This window comes from Thermobia domestica, chromosome 7 (genome assembly GCF_964235325.1).
Source record: "Thermobia domestica chromosome 7, izTheDome1.hap1.1, whole genome shotgun sequence".
NCBI classification, from domain to species: domain Eukaryota; kingdom Metazoa; phylum Arthropoda; class Insecta; order Zygentoma; family Lepismatidae; genus Thermobia; species Thermobia domestica.
This window is the reverse complement of record NC_137460.1, coordinates 37,817,625-37,838,219: the sequence shown is the minus strand read 5'-3', so window position 1 is coordinate 37,838,219 and position 20,595 is coordinate 37,817,625. Positions and strand designations below refer to the sequence as shown.

General features: G+C 38.9%; 1 protein-coding gene across 2 annotated transcripts in view; it reads left to right on the top strand.

Annotated features, from left to right (window-relative positions):
- Positions 1-18,285, top strand: part of Prp4k (Pre-mRNA processing factor 4 kinase) — a 117,059-nt gene extending 98,774 nt beyond the window's left edge. For both annotated transcript variants that reach the window (XR_014132136.1, XR_014132135.1), the window contains exon 19: positions 17,358-18,285. The gene's annotated coding sequence lies outside the window, so the exon portion shown is untranslated. The remainder of the gene's footprint in view (positions 1-17,357) is intronic.
- Positions 18,286-20,595: the final 2,310 nt, after the last annotated feature.

The window sequence follows — 20,595 nt, the reverse complement described above, 5'->3', positions numbered from 1 at the left end:
TAGGGCTATGAAGGGGCACCTCATGCAACAACCTTGGATTTCTGGGTGCCCAGTAACGGAAATTCTGCTTATTTACACACCCATCAATGTGAAAATGAGCCTCGTCGGACATGATTAATCTCTGTAGAAAGTTTGGGTTCTCATTAATCATTTGCAACACTGTATTGCAGAATTGTACGCGAGCATTAAAATCCTCAGGGAGCAACTTGTAAATCATCTAAATTTTGAATGGGTGGAAGTGTAGGTCCTAGTGTAATATTCGCCGCACACTCCTATCTGACATGTTGCCTCAGGCACACTCCTATGTTGCCTGGTGTTCTCACTGAACATCGACGACCTGGGAATTTCTTTGATCTTGCAGAAGCCGAAGCTCGGAACTTTTTCACCCAATTAAGAATAGTTTGTCGTGTCGGTACTTGTCCATTTCTGCCAATGTTAAAATGACTCCGAAACTTACACTGCGTAATTGTTGCAGAGTCTTTGTTCTTGAAGAAACACTCCACTGCGAAAGCGCGATGTTCGTCCTACCAACGCTCCATGGCTACTAACGGAAGGCTTACGTAATTCTTCCCATACTGCGCATGCGCACCGAACAGTCGAACAAACCTACATGCATACACAATGCTTTAAACCACTTTACAAAACAAAACAACAATGAGCACGTTATCTATCGGGTTACGTTTTCTATGTTCATTTTACATCGTCTAACTATTTCTGCCGCACCCTTTATATATACATATAATATATAAACTACAGAAGCTTTAATTTTTGTCCTTTTCTTTAACGTATACGAGATTTTTTTTTCGCAGCTAATTTATCAGTGTGTTTATCTTCAGGGGTGTATAGCCAGCTTCGATTCGAATTCTGATAAGGGCTCATGTTATTCAGATTCTAAGTCATGACCATATATTACATAGTTTAGTTGCTATAAGGGAAAGATTCGACTTCTGATAGGGGCTCATGTTATTCGGATTCTAAATCATGTCCATATAACATAGTTTCGTTTCTATAAGGGAAAGGTAGGCTGCAAATAAATAAATAGACCGAATGGAGAAACTAATTTGAAGTCAGCTGAATATCAGCGGCGGCTAGTACCATATGTTGCATGGTTGCGCAACCGTATATTTGTTTTAATACTAAAACTATTTTTAAGTATTAAAGTAGTGTATCAGTAAAAAATAAACCTTTGCTCTTGAGCCCAAAACAGTATTGATGCATTTCTTAAAAAATAAATTAAAAAACTGAAAGAAAGAGAATGATTTACATTTCCAGTTGCAGAGCGTTGCCACTGGAAGCAGTAACATTGAGCATATGGAAGCGAGCTCCTATCTCTTAACATGGAGAAGTAGATTTATTCTTGCATCGTTCCTATTATCTTGCCGTATTGCCCGCTTGCAGTTGCACCTTCTGAAACTGGACAGCTTCTGTAATAGCTACGAATTCCTCCGCTTGGCAGCGCTTGACTCAGTTGACAGGGTGAGAGAGATACAGACGCTCGGAAGAAAGGAGTTATTCACAAAACGCGAACTCGCAAAGAACAGATACAGATTTGGTGGTAGCAGGGACGGATCTAGGCTGAAAGTTTGGGGGGGTGGTCGTTCGAAGTCAATAGATTTTAACATTTATAATACAAAGGTGAAAATTCTTGGGATAAGTTTTATTTTTAAAATAAAAAATATCCTATTCTTGGGGGGGGGGATCGAATCTCGAAGAAGAAAATATCTTACCACTGGTTGCTGGCTCTGTGTCTTTCGTGCACATGATCCCGTGTTCGATTTCCGGCAGAGAACATAAAAAATTAATCTCAAATCATTCACTTTCAATAATCATCTGTCTTCTTTAGCCTAATTTGTTGGAATGTTAAACTATTATTTTTTTTTTTCATTTTCGAAGAAAAACATCTAAGATTTCATGCTTCTTTATAGTAGAACAGCAGACAAAAATACGTGGTTTCTGAAAATGAACTTTTTGTTCCTTATATTCATAAAAGAAATGGTAACAAAATGCATATTGTTGGAGGAGAGAGGTGTTTCTGTACCCTAAAGAAAAGAAAGCTGAAAATATTTGCAGTAGCGATGCTTTCTATTCAGAAAAACTTGACGAGCAGCATTTCAGATTTCAATGAAGTCATAGAAAAATTAGAAGCTCGAAAAGAACGAGGAAAGAACTTCCATTTTAAAATAATGCATAGTTTATATGATTAAATAATGTTGTTTAACTGCGTGCAAGAATATATGCAATTTTCTTGCTTTTTTTCTTCTTTTTGGGTTAACGCCAACATTCATGGCTTACAGCACATGCTACGTATTAATAACATGAGTGTAGAAGTTTGGTATATAAATAATGTATAGACGTACATCGATAGTGGTTGTTTGAAAAAAAAAAAAAAAAAGGAAATAGCTTATATACAGAGGTTGTTCAGTCTACATTTGGCCAATTTCGACTTACCTAAAAATTTAGAAGAATTCATGACACCAGGTCCGTAAGTGCTCGATGTGTTTCCCTTGGTTCCTAACAATAACTCGACAGCGTAATTTCCACTGTAATAGGCTTCTGTGAAGAACTGGGAGGGAAATCTTGTCCCATTCCCTTTGCACTGCTTTTCAAAGTCCTTCCAAGTTGTTACACGCAGTTTTCCCAAAGCCCGCTTCAGCAATTCAAATCCACAATAGTCCATAGGATTTGCATCTGCAGATTTAAAAGGTATATCATTGATAGGTATCACCTGTATACCACTTGCCTCCTGCTTCCCTGTAAAATGCGAAGGACGATCGTGAGGTATGTGATGAGGCCTTGTCCATGTGAATGCGCACCAGATTGGCGTCATTTCCGTACATTGTTGGAATCTCATGCTCGTAGATCGGCCACATGATCTGCTCCTGAAAAGACTGCGAATTTATTTTGCAGTTCTTCGCCACCCTACGAATCTTCAGTTTACCTCGGTAACAGTAGCCAGTAACGACCATGAACCCTTTTGGGAAGGATTCTTTACAGACACGGACCCACCTTCTGAAGTTCTTGGCGCCTTTCTCTCGGTACATGATGGCTCTCGGTTTGCCGCAGTCGGAAAGGTAAACCCATGCTTCATCGAGCGTTACGACGTACATCCACCTTTGTTTTGCCGGATGCCGTTCGTACAGCTTCCGGGCGTTACGCTTTCGTTCCTTTTAGTGGGCATCCGTGAGAAGATGGCCGCGAGCTTTCATGACTTTTTCCAGCTTGAGTTGATGGTGTAATGTCCGGCTCACAGTCCCCAAAGACACGTCAAGACGATTAGTCATACACCTTTGTGTTGACGGATTTTCTTGCATTGCTAGTTTGCGAAGTTTCCTCTGCATGGTGGAGATAGCCTTGGTGCATTTCCGCTTCCTAGGCAACTTCGTTGGTTATCCAAATGGTGGAGCTTTTAACATTTTTTATTCCACTTAAACTGATGTTGCAACCATTCTTCTTGCACTGTTTTCTAATGAGAGAAACACTAAAGTGGGCGTCATAAAAAGCCGCAACATATCCTACCCAAAATCGGCTTAGTTTGGGCGGCATTTTGGTCACAGAGCGAAAACTCACACACGGAAACAAATTTAACACAACACTCATAACAATGGTCCTGTTTTGTGCATTATTGTCGTCCGCGCGGCGAAACAACTCCGTTCCCAGGAAGCCACTGCACAACACTGCAGGACGCCACGAGCCAGGTCGGGTGAGTCCATTCTGCCCGGGAGGGGGAAGGAACGAAATCGGCCAAACGTAGGCTGAACCTCTGTTTTAAATCAATATTAGAGAAATACTTTAATCAATAATATACAAATAGAGCTTAAAAGTATTCCCCTTCATATTTCCTGATTTTTTTTTGGATAAGACTCAAGAATGCTGGGGGAGGGGAACACTTGCGGGCAGTGTTGAATTCAGACATTTTCACATGGGGGGGAATGTAAACTCCTCAGGGTGAAGGGGAGTTTGGGTGAAGTAATTTCTACATTTTGTGATTGAAATTTTGAGTTTCTTCGGGGGGACATTCCCCCCGGGCTACCCCTGAATTCATCCCTGTTTGCACGTACCTACCTACGTTTGATATTGCAACATTGCAACCGGTGCTTGTACAGACCACGAACCGCTACTGCTGAATATGATTCTGCGTGGAACTTAAATCCTTACAGTGTTAGCAGTTGTGAGAATGTTTCACACATCAGCAAAGTTGGATAAAGGTAAAAGGTGGATATAAAACGTAAAATACTTCGTAAGCCCCTATCAGAAATACGTTTGTAAGAATTTCATTAAAATTTTAGCAAAGACTTCCGTAATTTTGATTCAGGTATATATGCAATGACTGATACGATGAATCCAAACATTGCTAAGTACTGACGGTTTGCAAGTTGTTAATGTATTTATTATTGTAATTTGTTCTTAAGTAGTTTCGTGTATTGTTGATTTGATATTTTGGAAAAGTAGAATATGTGACGCTCGAAAAGGAAACGTTGCCTTAAAACGATTTTTTGATTAGATAAATGATAATCTGGTAACACAATGCGCTCTGAAATACCGAAATTTCCAGTTTTATCAACCAGTGCTCCCTGCATTAGCAAACTCCTTTAATTTTTGTGTGCACTGTAGAAGAAACTGATACATAGAGAGTGGTTGTAAAGTCAGTGCCTACTTGTAACAGTGAATATTTCAGAAAGTAAACAACCTATCAGAGTTTTATTTCCATCGAATACATTAATAGGGTGTGCACCCGCTTTTTCCACACACTTCTGGAATCTTTTAGGAACAGAATCCACGGTTCTTCTTAGCATCTCAACTGGAACATTTGCAAACACTTCATGGATATTTTGTTCAAGACTGTTAGTATCCCTTGGTTTTAACTTGTACATTCGTTGCTTAGCTCAACACCAAAGGAAGAAGTCGCATGGGGTTATATCGGGGCTGCGTGCAGGCCATTCTGTCGGTCCCGGACGCACCATCAACCTCCAAACTTCATACGTGGTGGCAATTTTAGCTCTGTCTTCTACGCTGTATACACCAGCCACTTTATGGTTTTCAATGGATCAATTTCTGAAATCGTAAATGGTGAACCTCACATTAGTAAACAGTATTACATGCCAGCTAGAGCTGATGCTAGTTTCCAGGATAATCTAAATAAAAAAGATATTGAATTTACAACCACCCTGTATATGTAAAGAGCTATTTTTTAAAGCGATATCACATCACAGTTCGTTCATTTGCCACACAAAACATAGAAAGGCGATACAAACGAAAATGCGATGCAGTTATAATCATAGTTTGTTACCGGAGTAAGTTATTGTGGAAGAAAAAGTTCGATTGGTGTGTTTGTTGAAGTTTAGAACCCCTTTTCAGCATTGAGGTTATTTGACAATTGTACCTACAGTTTAACATGAAATCTAAACCACCGTAATTCGTTCAGATTGCAAGGCTCTCCTAATGGGAATCGAACCTGGCCTACGAAAGGCGTACGCGCTAGCCACTAGACAAGCTGGGGGGTACTAAAAGAAAGTATATAATTTGTCTTCATGATGAAATAGTCCTCGTTCGTTAAAAGTTAAGTGCACTCGAGAACATAATGTAACTATTAATGTTTCTTTTAGGACTTCAATAGCAGACAAATCTGCTAAGGACTAAACACCATATTATTAGAGATTGGCTGTAGAATTGAGGACAAAAAGACCATGTACACTTTAATTTAATTCCATTTGAAGATGAAGCACATCAGTGGATTTTTAAGGTTCAAAACGTCAGCTTTTCGAAAACTTGATCGCAAGTCAAAGCACGAAACTTTACCAGTACTCTCTCTCGTATTTTCAGAGCTTTTTAGAGGCTCTGTTAAGGGGTTCATAAGTGATATATGTAGCTGTTTTATAACATTGTCTCTGTCATGCTGAATGCAAAATGTAGGATAGGTTGAACATTTCGCCACTTAGCAATAGTGTTCGTGCCCATTGTAGTCTGAGCCGTTTGTGGTTTCTGGTCATGCAACGTAGTGGCAGGAGTGTCACTAGTCCCTCCCACACCGACACCATCAAACCGTTGACGCACAAAAGTCTACATCTGTTACGGCCATGTGGGAAGATGGCGGTCACCTCATGCTGTGGTCGCATTGCATGGTCCAGTACCCGTTCTCTGCCTCGTACCACCGTCGTCTGTGTACTGTTTCCACATACGCATCATTGTCATAACAGCTTGCCCTGTACGAACCGAAATGTCGCAATATGACATACACGTTTCTCGGAGACTGATCATTTTGCCCCGTTTGAATGTACTCATATGCTGATATTGCGCTCTTTGACGTCGGCGAGGCTTATTGACATTTGCTTTGATGTTTTCACTTCGTTTGGCTTCTTCATTGACTGAGCGTAGCATAACACTACTACAAGCGAGAGCGCTGCTGGTCCTACTTGTCCACTATCTCACTGCAAACTTAATCGCTTATTGCTGGTATACTGATCTACTAATCCTCAGAGTTTGGTCTCATTTAGGCCGCTTTCTGGGTGTTACAGTTTTCAAACAGTAGTGTGTAATTGTACGTAATCTTTGTCTACTTCGCTTTTCGTTATCATACTTCTTTGTGATATAGATACTCAGATTAACCCGTTTTAGGATGGTTACCAACCTCACCGTTCCGACCTTTCATAATTAATGACTGCCTTATGATTGTCAACACTTCTGCGCACGGCTCACAGGTACGATTGGTTAACCAATCGTCATACCTGGACTTGTCTCTTTTTGATGAGGGTAATGGGTTAAGCCTTTAGACTCCACGGCTCAAATAGACGGCTCGAGACTAGTCTTAGTGTTTCCCAGTTATACTTACTGGTTGTGGGAGCCTCCCTAGCGAGTAGAGGCCTACTAATATGAGGAGGTTGGCACCCTAGCATTATAAGGTGAACTCAATTCTCCCTTGGAGTACGTCTCCAAGTTACCGATTTCACGGTATGGCCACAGCACGGTAGAGTCCATCCAAAACAAGAACTCTTAGGCTATCCCAGGGGGTTCATATTCTGGCCCCACTTACCTCTCGTCGTTCAACAGCGTCAAGGGGTACTTCACATTCGTTCAACCTTCATTCTCTGGACCCAAAGGTACACATTACTCACCCATATGGGAGATATCCCGAACGTTTTCACTTCCCGGTAGGATTCAACAGGGTGTTAAATGGCCTGCCTACCTCATTTTACAGAAGATATACACCAGAACCAGTATCTGATGTAGACCATCTATACCAGAAAGATATTGCCATTTGGGAAGCACCAATCGCTCTCCCCTAGTAAGGGTTGTAATAATTGCCTTCCTCTCTCCGATCAACTTGGCTGTGAGATATGACATACACTACCGAGCCCATTGCTCTATGTTAGACTCCTTTGGGAGGCTAGTGACACCAAATGCTGACATCTCACCTCCCTCGGTAAGGAATTTTCATCAACACCTTTACCTATGTCCATTACCCTGCAACCGAGCACTGTAAGGAAGCACCGTGCTTCTACAGAGCGACGTTTTTTCCCCAGGGTGCTGATAGACAGGGTGTATTAACGGAATGCATTATACGAGGTGTTTTACCTGGGGTCCCTTCCCTTTTCTCAGCACGGGTTTGCGACCGGCCATGGCAAGAGTTGCTTGTCTGATACAAAAAATATTTGTTTCGTGTCCACGCAAAGCAGTAAAATATGTAATATTGGTACAGGTCCTGTTTTTGTTTTGCTACGTGGGGATGAGCATTGTCGTGAAGCAAAATACTGTTTGTGTTGATCTTTTAGCGTCGCTTATTTTTATTACTGCTCTCAGACGATGAAGTATTTTGCAGTACGTGTTTGCGTTAATCGTGGTTCACTTTGCAAGGAACTCCACTAGCAGGAACCACGGTCATCGAAGAATACGCTCACCATACTGATGTTTCTTTGGTTTTGGTGACTGCTTTTACTGCATACTGTCCAGTTTTGATTTCGGTTGGTAATGGGAGCATATAGATTCATCTCCGACAACCAAATTACAAATGAAGTTTTTACCTTGATTTTTGTATCCCATTAAATAGGTCAATGATAGTTCAGTTCTACATATTATTTCCCTAACAAACACTGGCAACTATTGGACCCATACTTTCTCTGTAACCCAGTGTGTTCTTGGCATTGTTCTGGACACTACCGTATTATAACACTTGCGCTGGCTCACTAATGGCTGACCGGAAAGTTAGTCTGTCGTTTTGAATAAGGATTTTCAATAAGAGTCACTGTCGTATCAAGAATGATAGTTAGCAATTGTTCTGGCCGCGAATTGTGCTTCACTATTTTTGTTCGATACACATTTGTCATCAAATACAGCCTGCATTCTCCGGTAAATGCCTCTTGGGTGTGAGAACTTTCAGCGTGAAGAAAGCATATCGCACCTAATTGTTTTTCTATGTTACGTCCATGGGTGAAGAAGTCAATAGCACACTACCACCTGCGCCTGCGCTGATGCCCTGACATTGCCATATCAGATACGCCTGTAGGTGTTGCGGCACAAGTAACAGTCTCACACAACTCACATTTGAAATGGACCTTTTCATTCATTACCACCTTCTATATTTGAGAAAACTTTCAAGTTGGGGTTGATGAGATCTCCTAGTACGATCTAAGACTACAGAGTTTGAAGAGGATTTTACAGTACTCCTGGGTTTTCTGAGGTTTATCCGTTTCTCTCTCTTTTTTTTTTCTTTCTTCATCTCACCAACTCTGTCACCCTCATTTATTTGTATGTGTTGTGCTGCTGCTTCAACTTAGAGGACAGAAACTTGAGATTAATAATTTCATATATTTTTCCATACATGTAAATGATGTGATCATTTGCTTCAGAATTTTTTCAGTAGGTGTATGCGTGTGTTGGATCTTTTCCTACGGAAATCCTTTACGTACCTCGTCTTAAATTATTCCTATTATTTGATTTGTTTGAAAAGTAAGGTAGGTACATTCCGTACGAGAACAAAATATCTTGTTTTCACATGGAGGATATCATGTTCGTTAATGACCCACATAATCACCTCAAAGATCAAGCCAAATGTTCATCGCTCTTGTAATGCAAAGATTCCATTGTAGAGAAAGTGGGGGACAGAGTTATTGATTATGTTGTCACGACATCACGCACTCCCTGCTCCGTTTGCAAATATGTTCCTTCAAGGTGACGCTTCAGGAAGCCAAATATATGGAAGTCACTAGGGCCTAAGTCGGGACTGTAGAATGGGTGGTCCAGTATCTCTCAGCCATAACGCCGCAGCCAGTCCTTAGTCATCTTTGGCACGTTGAACGATCATTGTCGTGCAAAACAATAACACTGTCCGACAGTAGTTCCTGTTGCTTCCGTCGAATGGCATTAGGCAATGTGCGAGGGTGTCCCAGTGTTTGTTAGCATTACAATCTCAACACGTTCCAAAAAGTTCACAAGCAGGACACCTCTGTAGTCCCAGGAAATTGTGACCATGATTTTGAAATGAATCAGTGTCTTCTTGCCCGTGAGGATGCCTTTCAAGATAATGCTGGTGCTAAATTAGAACGATGCCTAATCGCATGACTTTTTAGTCCTCGGATAGCAATTTCGGCACCGCTTTCCTGTAGCCTAATATCATGCATTACGTAATGGGCGTGTTCTACCAAAATATCTACTTCCTTGGCTACATTCTGCAGTGTGATCGTGTAGTAGTCCTTGGTCAATCACTCAAGTAGCATAGCAACATCCTCCCCAGACAATGTTATTTGTAGTCTGTTAGGATATGAAAATGATCAAAAAAGTGCTCACAAATAAGGCACAAACTGCTGCGTTGTAATGAGAAATAGCCTGTGCAAATAAGTATGATGATTAAAATAGAGATTTTGAAGATATAGATTATAAGAGTAGAGAGGGGCCGCGGTGGCTCAATGGTAGAGGTTTCACCTCTGGTGCTTGGGGTTTCTGGTTCGATCCCAGTTCGCGCCAAGTGAACTTTGTGGTGGACAAACACCGTGTGCGTGGGTTCACGTTTCCTCCCACTTTCTTCATTCCACCATTTCATTCATTATTTCATTATTACAGTCTCCTTTGGCCTAGCCGGTGTAATCGTGGGACGTAAAACAAAGATTTCATTATTTGTAAAGTAGAGCTTATGAAGATACAGTTTGGAAGATAGATTGATTTTGTAATTAATGATTGTATGGAAGACTACAAATGTAAGAAATACGATTAAGATGATAAGATGTGTAAAGATTCGGCATTGAACCTCCGGATTCTATAGCCCATAGAGTGAGTGAGTGAGTTAGTAGTATTTAGCGACTACTTTGATACTGCTCCCTAGACATACGCAGGGCAGTTGGCTCCACAATATGGAGGTGGTGTGATGTCATGCATACCCGTAACACGCACACCACGAATAAAACAGATAAACATTTTAAAACACCACAGACAGCTCAATTTAGCTTATTTTTCAACAAACCAAATAATATTTTGAAGATGCCAACATTTTTTTACAGCTGCCTTGCTGTCTTCGTAGTTTTGAGACATTAGAATATTACTACATAACTGTATGGCTAATGGAACCCGGAGGTTCTATCCCGCGTTCACAAGAGCTTTCAGTTGACTTCCGTTGATGCCAACTTGATCCAGTTTCTACTTTGTACTTCTGTTTCTCTCGAGATCCATCTTAATATTGTTCCTCCCCCCCCCCCATTTGCGTCTAGGTCTTCCTAAAGGTCATTTTCCGATTAGATTTCTAGTTAAAAATTTGAAAGCATTCCTACATTCATTCATTCTGGCTACATGTCTTGCCCACCTAAGCCTTGATGATCCGAATAGTGTTTGGCAAATGGTATAAATTATGCAGTTCTCATTATAAAGTTTCCACGACTTCCCATTCCCGTTCCTCATGAGCCCTAATATTCGCCTCAGGAGTTCATTCTCAAATGCTTTCAGTCTGCGGTCTTCCCTCAGAGTAAGCAAACATGTTTCGCAATCATACAGCACAACAGGCATGATTATCTTTTATATATTTTACGCTTCAAATTCCTCGACAGAAGATTTTGAACTAAATAATAACATGAATTCCCTGCTTTCAGTCAACATTTCTTCGTGGATATGGGTTTGGTCTGTTAATATTGATCTTAGATATTTGAAAGTATCCATTTTATCAAAAGTATGTGATATTTTAACGCATCAATAATTTGCCGTATTACGATCCCGACGAATTTCCATGTATTTAGTTTTCTCTGCATTTACTCCTAAACCCATGTCCTTGCAAGCGTAAGACCTCTGCATTTCTTTCTGTTGTTCTATCATCCCCTATCAGATTCACAACAGCATACGCCGTGACCTGGTGAAGAGCATTCAGCTCTAGGCCCTAGTTGCTATCTTTGGTTTTCTTATCGCGTACCGCAGAACAAAATTGCATAATAATGGCGATAACGCGTCTCCTTGTTTCAAGCCATTCTCGACGTAAAAGCTCGTAGACAGGTATTTTCCTACTCGGACTTTTCTCTGGGATTCATCGAAACACATTTCAATTAACCTTTCTTTCAGTTTTCCAAATTCTGTAAGAATGTTGTACAATGTTTCTCTCCTAACCGACTCATGGGCCTTTCTAAAATCAGTAAATAATTGATGTATCAAGGTAGTGTATTCCCATTTCTATCGAGTATTTGTCGAATGGTAAACATCTGATCAATAGTTGATCGATTTCGCCTAAATCCGCACTGATAGTTTCCAATAATTTCATCTGCGTATGGGGCCAATCTTGCTAACAGATTATTTGAGAGAATCCTATAGGATGTTGGCAGAAGAGAAATGCCTTGATAATTATTACAATAATTTTGTCGCTTTTCTTGTGAATTGGAACAGTGATTGATTATTTCCACTCTTGTAGCAATTCCTCCTTGTTACAGACAAGGAGATTGACTTTGTATCTCGTTCCACAATTTTTCCCCTCCAGCTAAATTTAACTCAGCCGAAATTTCGTATACACCCGAAGATTTGTATTTCGTCAATTTCTTTATAGCAGTTTCTGTTTCTGTTCGGTTAGGCTCTGGAATATACGATTCTGCTGTGTACATTTTCTTTTCTCCATGAATATTAGTGTTTGGCTGCGTGTTTAGTAAATCGTCAAAAAAAAAAATCTGTCATTTATTCAAAGTGCTATTTGTGTCAGTGAAAATTGTTCCGTCGGCTTTCTTTAATATATAAGCGCAAAGTTGATAGTTTTTCTTAAATTCGTTGATGTTCTTATACAGGTCCGGAATGTTTTTGTTTGTACTGCTATCTGAAAATTCATTAATTTTATCTTTTCAAAAATGGCATTTCTTTGTTCTAAAAGTTCTGTAAGTTTCCCGCCTAATGTCAACGAAATGTTGTGTAGTTATATCGTTCGGATTTTGTGGCCAACGCAGTTTTGCCTGTTTTCTGTTCTCTGCTAATTTAGTGCATTCCTAGTGGAACCATAGTTTGTCCTACGTATTTCCATGTGCCTGAACGATCCCAGTTTACGCCAAGTGAACTTTGTGGTAGACAATCACCGTGTGCGTGGGTTTTCTGGGGTTCTCCAGTTTCCTCCTTTATTCCACAATTTCATTCATTTATCATCACCGTCTCCCTTAGCTTTCACATCATAACTGTGGGACGTAAATCTGAAAGATATCATTTTCATTTATTTCGTTTTTCCGCGTGCCTCAATTTTTCTTTTGCTGAAATTTTAATGTTATCCCTAATTTCATCCCAAGTATCTTCAACACTAGTGCCTTCCGAACCTTCTAAAACCCGAGAATCTATTCGACATTTCAGTGTTCCTCCCTCGTGTGGCTCTCCTCTAATTTCGTCCGTCATAAGGTGTTGAGTATTTCCTTTATTGAACGATAATCTCCCTGTTATCATTGCTACTAGGTAGTGATCAGTGTCACTGTCAGCTTCTCTAAATGACCGAATATTAATTATGCTGTCTTTTTCAGTTTACTGAAATGTGATCAATTTGATTATGTTTTTTTCCATCTGGTGAAGTCGAGGTACTATATTTATGAATGTCACGATGCGGGAATTTTATACTCTTCACGATAAGGGTTTGAAAAGTTTACGAGTTTAACATCATTGTCATTACGGGGGGCGCGGTGGGTGGTAGAGCATTCACCTCCGGTGCTTGGGGTCCCTGGTTCGATCCCAGCTCGCGCCGTGTGGACTTTGTGGTGGACAAACACCGTGCTCGTGGGTTTTCTCGGGATTCTTCCGTTTCCTCCCACTTTCTTCATTCCACCATTTCATTCATTTCATTTCATCACTGTCATTACTTATGCAGACTCATTCCCTATTATAATTTGAAAATATCCTCTCGTCCTGCCTTTACATTGACATCTCCTAACAGAATTTTCATACAGTATCACGGGAATCGGTCGAATACCCGTTTTCGTAAAAACTGTCTTATATCGTCATCCCTGTCTTCTGTTGAAGCATGTACATTTAAAACAATAATATCACACCACCGATCCTTAAGAGTAATAAAAGAGTCTGTCATTAACAAATTCAATCTGTTAATTTGCTGATATTCGTTTGTGAACGAAAAAGCATGTTCCTAGTTGATATTTTTTTTTCCATCTCCGTAAAAGAACATAAAATTTCCGGACTGCACAGCACCTTCTCTTTCCCATTTAACTTCCTGAACTCCTATTAGATCCATCCTATATTTCTCTAACTCACTTGTTGCGGATTTTAACATGGTTGCTCTATAGAGTTCTTATATTCTATGTTCTAAATCTCATGTTAATTTTACTTAGCTAAGGTCGTGCCAAGTTAAAAGGGGTTCGAGGCTTCTATGAATGTTTCTGAACAAGTGACTTTTTTTACAGGATGAGTTTTTTTTAGCCTCACACCAAACCCCCAAGCTGGAGGGCTACTCCTTGCCGTCTGTTTGCAACTGCTTATTCAATTATATTCGCAGCTAACCTCTGTTTCTAGGTGCCGTCTTCTCGATTCACAACTTAGGACCCGCCATGCCGTTGTGATAGGGACCCACATTACATTGGACATTAAAATACTGCCAGCTTGCTCAGACGCAGTATGGCATGCAATATGGTGTGGGTGGACTTCCTACTATTTTCACCTTCCTAGCTAAACAGTGATAGTTACATGTCGATCTTCCATCACTATTAGCTCTAACTTTTGCCACCACACTTAAGCCTGTAGCCATTGAGGGATGATTATCTCTCTTGGGTCATCCTGTAGATTGTACGACCACATTTGAATATTCTCTTCCAGCGCTTCACTGTGTCATTAGAAGTTAGGCATTTCTCATCATATACAGTTGTTATCTCTTGTATCGTTTGTGCTGCTACCTATTCTGTGGCTGTAACGTAAGTTCAACAGGACCTGTAAAAACACAAATTAGCACACACATTATTGAGATGCCAACCTATCATGATGCAGATTTTTACATTATCAGCACATCTCTTTTATAGTGAGGGTACTAACTTTCTAGCCTTCCCTCGTAGAACAAATACGCATAGCACAAACTTGTTAAACGTTAAGTGTCTGTAGACTTACTTTTGTACCTCGGAGATATTGTATTTTCAGTCTATATTTTCGGTCAGCTCTGTGATTTTAGTCATTACCACATCTGTATGTAAAATTCGATTTTTTAGTCAGTCGTTTTGATGCTGTTGACCTACAAAACAAAAATGAAAATAATGAATGAGTTTTTGGAAAAATAAAAAGGTTTCGGATGGCTCAATAATAATAATAATAATAATAATAATAATAATAATAATAATAATAATAAAAGCAACAGCGAATCAATTTTCAGCAAAACAAAAATTGTCACAGTCCGATTATTCACGGAATTGAGCAGTCATTCGTCTAGCTTTGTAGTTCAAATATTTGGAGCAAAACAGTATTGGAGACACATTTGAAACTGAAGCAGTAATTATACGAGGGTAAATAAAAAATCCTCAATGTAGCTATAACTTTTGTTATATTGTTTATACTGATCTCTGTCATCGTTTATTTTGTTGTTATTCTATTGTGATCATGCTATGAAAGTTTTATGCTACTTTCTCAATTTTTCTTCTTTTTGTTGTACATAGATCATGGCCGCTCCATTAGAAATTTCCACCAAAGAGGAACAACGAGCTCTTCCACTATCTACGGCTCCTTCCTCGTGCGTTTTTTAAATTTCAATCTATTCGTAGACACTCCGTTGCGTCAATACAATGTTTCCGTATTGTGCCGAAAGTCATTGATTGATTGCGGTCCCTGATACACCCACCTCCCGACCACAAAAAAACCGGATCACTGCTCGTTATTCCTCTTTGGTGCAAACTTCTAGTGGAGCAGCCATGAATGAAGACAAATGGAGGAATTAGTATAAAACTTTCTTAGCATGACCATAACAACATAACAATACGCAACATTGCGCATAATTATTGATTTACCCTCGAAGCACTCTGGGGCACTTTCGATAATGCAGCACTATTCTTTGTACCAGATTAGTGAGAGTTTAATGTGTACTGTTAAACGTTAATCGAGCCATAAGAAAGTAAATAATGAAGAGTTCGTTAGCTATATTGTAAATTGCCATGCGTATTATTGTAAGGGTTAATAGACGATTTTTCCTGCAATTGGGACTCGGAACTGGTTTTATTTTTTTACTGTACTTATTTATTTTAGTTTCACTTTTGTGATGTCCCTTTTGTAGTTATGGTTCATATCTCCCTCAAGTACGGACGAAGACAACTTTCCTGTTGTTTAAAAATGGACAGTGTCTAGACAATATTTATATGATAGAAATCATAAAAGGTTGAGTTTAGTACAGATTGAGTTTTTGTATCTTCACTATGCTCCCTTTTCTACTGTATTACATATATATTTGTAACTTTCAAGCCTTTAGTACGAGGCTAAGTTAAAAATTAGTCTCTATGTACATTCATGTCCAAAATTATTGTCGCATATCTATAACTGTCTTCTTGTAAGAATATAATTTGGTAATGATTTTTCAAGGTACTTTTAGTACTGTTACTAGGTGTATAATCGGGAAATGTATATTTGTGTTCAATTTCATAGGAAAAGAATTATAAATACGAAAATTATAATGAGTAAAATAAAATGTTGCTAAATGGACAAGCAAATTTTAGTTTCGTTTTATTATTCGTATTTACTGCTCTTTTGACATGAAATTTGCCACATACATGTCTTTGCCGATTATACACATACTAACATTATAAGAAATACCGGGCGAATTCGTTATCAAATTATATTCCTAGAACAACATATTTATAGACACGCGACAATAATTTTGGACATGAGTGTACCTATAACTTCTCTTACATTGTACAATCCGCGGCAAAAAACCTGCAACATGAGAATGTAAGTTTATTGTGATACTACGCCTAACAGCACAGGGAATCAACATAACGTCTAAGTGGCACGAATCACGCCAGGATAAACCTCGGCGTCCTCCCGTGAACACTTATTTTGGAGCAAAAGACTTCGTCATTTCACAATAAACTTACATGATTATGTTGCAGGTTTTTTGCCGCTGATTGTACATATTGACATCTGTCCTTGTTTATTTTATTGTTATGTTGTTGTGGTCATGCTGTGAAAGTTTGATCCTAATTCCTCCGTTTGTCTTCCGTTTGTTGCAGATAGATCATGGCCGCTCCATTAGAAGGTTGCACCAAAGAGGAACAACAAGCAGTGACGTGACATGGCTCTGTTAGACAGACGAGTGACTGTCGATGAAGTGGCACATCATCTGGATAGTAGTCATGGTTCAGCGTACGAAATCATCCACAACAGACTTGAAATTCGTAAAGTCACTCGTCCGGCTCCTTCCTCGTGCGTAACACTTGTGCGATCATTGCTGAATTTTTCAGTCCATTCGTACATACTCCATTGTGGCAAGACACTTGTTCCCGAAATTCTTGCCGAAATTCTTTGATGGATTGCGGCCCTGATAAACCTCCGACCATAAAAATTGAATCACTGCTCGTTATTCCTCTTTGGTGCAAGCGTCGAATGGAGTGGTCATGATCTATCTACAACAAACAGAAGATAAATAGAGGAATTAATATAAAACTTTCATAGCATGACCACAACAGCAAACAATAAAATAAACTAGGACAGAGGTCAGCTATGAATAATGTAAGAAAAGTTATAGCTACATTACGCATAATTTTTGACTTACCCTCGTAGCATTTTGTAGATGCTATATGATTTCCATTATAAATTTTTGAAAATGTCTGAAGTTGTACTGAAGTTCAAAGAAGTGATCAGGAAGTGTAATAAAGACCTTTAGTTAAGATTATTTTCTTTAAAATAATAATAATAATAATAATAAACCGAGTAACTTATATTTTGTCTTCTATTATTTGCAGGTAAATGTTGAAGATATATTCTTAAGGGTATAGCAAGATGACTTAAACCTAGAAAAAAAATATCCTCATCATGGTGCGAAGCAAAGTCAGCAAATGATTGATGAAGCGAAGACATTTGCACATAGAGCAATATTGATCATCGGAATATTGTTCGTTTACTTAATTCTAAGCAGCGATTTAAGCACTTCGAAAGCAGGTTTGATCGAGTACTACTGGAGATGTATAATAAACCAAAGATCAGAAGCATTTTAGTTTATTTCTTACGAATGTGTTAAAGTCAGTCTTTTAACCATAATGGATGATAATCAGTGTAGCAAATGAGCTTTTACACCATTCTTATACGGTTGTATAGTATATGATTACTGAATGGAAGTCGGGGCGTATTTTGTAGAAGGTACAAGATAAATAATACCATTGTGGAATAATTGTATGCAGCATAAAATTGAAGCTCCATATGATAACTTAATAACACTTATGTGATATTTACAATTAATCTTCGTGTTGTTGTAATACTATTTATTTTTTTATAATCGACGACTTGTAAGAAGCTCTTGTAACATGAAGATATAGAATGTGCCACAGGTTTTGATGACCCATAATTTTATATAGCCTTTATCGTATCTGGCTCATACTTGAGAGAGTTATTTTGAACAGACCCCATTCAAAATCCAAGTACATATGCACAAACCAAGACTACCGTGGTTTAAAAATAACAAAATAATCTTACCTAATCGTATCCATGGTGTATGATTGAATGTAATTTCTTCAATAATTTTGCTGAAAATCTGCTCGTTATTGCTCAGTTTTAAAATTTTGATTGTTCATTTTCTCTCCAAAGCTTTCAAAATATTTCATTGTACCTTCTGATAAAGGATGGTAATAACTTTAAAAAATATCATCTATTCACTTATAGATGGTATAGTAAGCTAAGACTGTTTTATTATTTCTGCATCCCTAGTGCATATAAGGAAGGTACCACAAATAGTTTAATTTCCGGGTTAACTATTTTAACTAAAAGTATACTGAAGACATGTAAAGATGACATCACGAGTGTAGGGAAAGTTGTGACAAGGGATTCATGAACCTTTCTGATTTCTACAACAGTGAGAAAATAAGATATATCGTGTTACTAAAAATGCCAAGGCGAATTCCAATTATCAGGCTAATGTGACATCAGTTTATTGCTATCACATTACTAGTCGATATGGGAGGGAGACAAATCGGATATGGCTGCATTAAGACAAGGCATCAATCATACCTTTCGAGTCCTCTTCCTTCAATAAATGATAAAAGAAACTCCTATTCGTACTAAAGTTGAGTAAAACAACGTTTCATGCTAAGCAACTAGGTGCAGAGGTTGATTTCGGTCCATAGCGACGATTTCGATAAGCACCTACCTCAGACGCTCTATTTGATGCCCGTGTATTTTGACTATCTGCCGTCGAAATTTCCATTGGAGGAGGCTAGTTTGCAGTGTATATTTGTCCAGTTGCAACGACTCCTCTTCATAGATTTTCTCAAGTTGACATGGTGCGGTGTCTCCACTGTGCCATGACTCGTTTGAGGAGAAAGTAGAACAGTAGTCCATCGGTGACGCATCTGAAGTTTTCACTGGGAATATGGGTGAAGGAAATAGCACAGATAGGAATTTCTTGTCGTTTATTGAAGGAAGAGAACCGTCGAATGAGAGGTATGATTAATGCCTTGTCTTGATGCAACCATATCCGATTTGTTTCCTTCTCATACAGACTAGTAATGTCATAGCTATAAACTGGTGTCACATTAACCTGATAATTGGAGTTCGCCTTGGCATTTTGGCGACACGGTGTCCAAAACCATGCAACTTCCCATTGTTACAAAAATCAGCAACGATCATGAATTCCGTGTCACAACTTTCCCTACATTCGTTGTGCCATCTTTGCAAGTCTTCAACATCATGTTCTCTGTAAAGAGTAGCAAGCAAAGTACATGTATGCCTCGTCCATTGTGATTGTATTTTTCACGTCGCCTCGTAGGTAGTGCCCGTAATGCCATTGACAGTTTGAACGTTCTGCAATGTTTTGGTCAGAGTTCCTAAACACGTCCCTTTTGATGTGTGAATTTTCTTGTGGAATGTTCTAATATCATTATGCAATCTATCTCTGTGTATTTGGATTCTTCCGTATGACAAGAGCCTGGATTTTTCGGATATTTGCTAGTACAGTCTGTAGCACAATGGAGGTTAGCTTGTTTCTTACCTACAAAAATCACCCCACTCTTCACCCTTGTTATCTCATTTAACACACGTTCTATGCCGTCTTCGACATGATGGAACCTTATTCCCTCCAAATCTTGATAATGGTTGATAATGGCACTAAACTACATTTAACATCGGAAAGCGCCGTAGGAATCGATCTTCGATGGCATCCTTCAACACGAACGTTCTCGTCATCTATCACGTATAAACTGAAGTCCAATATATATATCGGACATCGTTCACTTCACCAACGTGTATACTATTGCCGCTTGTCAGATTCGTCATGTGGCACTATGGACTGGAAACAACCACTGTATAATTTTCGTTACACCCTGTTTGACTCTCATCGTTACCAACTACACTATTTATATTTCTGCTGACGAAAGAACGTGAAATGTCTTAAATATCTATCTGTATCTGAAAAAACATAATTATACAAGTATTTCCTGGAGGTACGTACCTACTATTTCACCACTAATACAGTAAGTCTACTTAAGCATCAGTCAAAAAACAAAAACGACTTAGAATCTCTAAGTCGTGGCATTGCAATTTCTAAATAAATAAATAAAAAACACTCTGTATCCAACCTAGGTCCAAATTGAATATTAAAATCATAATTGTCATTATTCTACAAAGCTCATGCTATAAGACAATCTGAAAACTCAACATAAAATAAAGTATGTACTTGTTAATAATTTGGCAGTGCTGAGTCATAATGCGGTACTTGAAACATTTCTGTAAATACGAATAAACAAACAGTGTGTGTTCCAAAAGTCATCTTTTTTTTTTTTTTTTTTTTTTTTTTAATTTATTAACAAGCTGTGCAAAGGGTTAATATTCTTCAAAGTACTGTCCATGAGCACCTACACAATTTTTCCACCGACTTTCCAATGCCCGGTAATCCCGTTCGAAGGCCTCGACGGGGATCTCTTTTAAAGGTATTGTTACAGCTACTTGGATAGTCTCAATGCTGTCAAAACGGTGCCCTTTGAGTACTTGCTT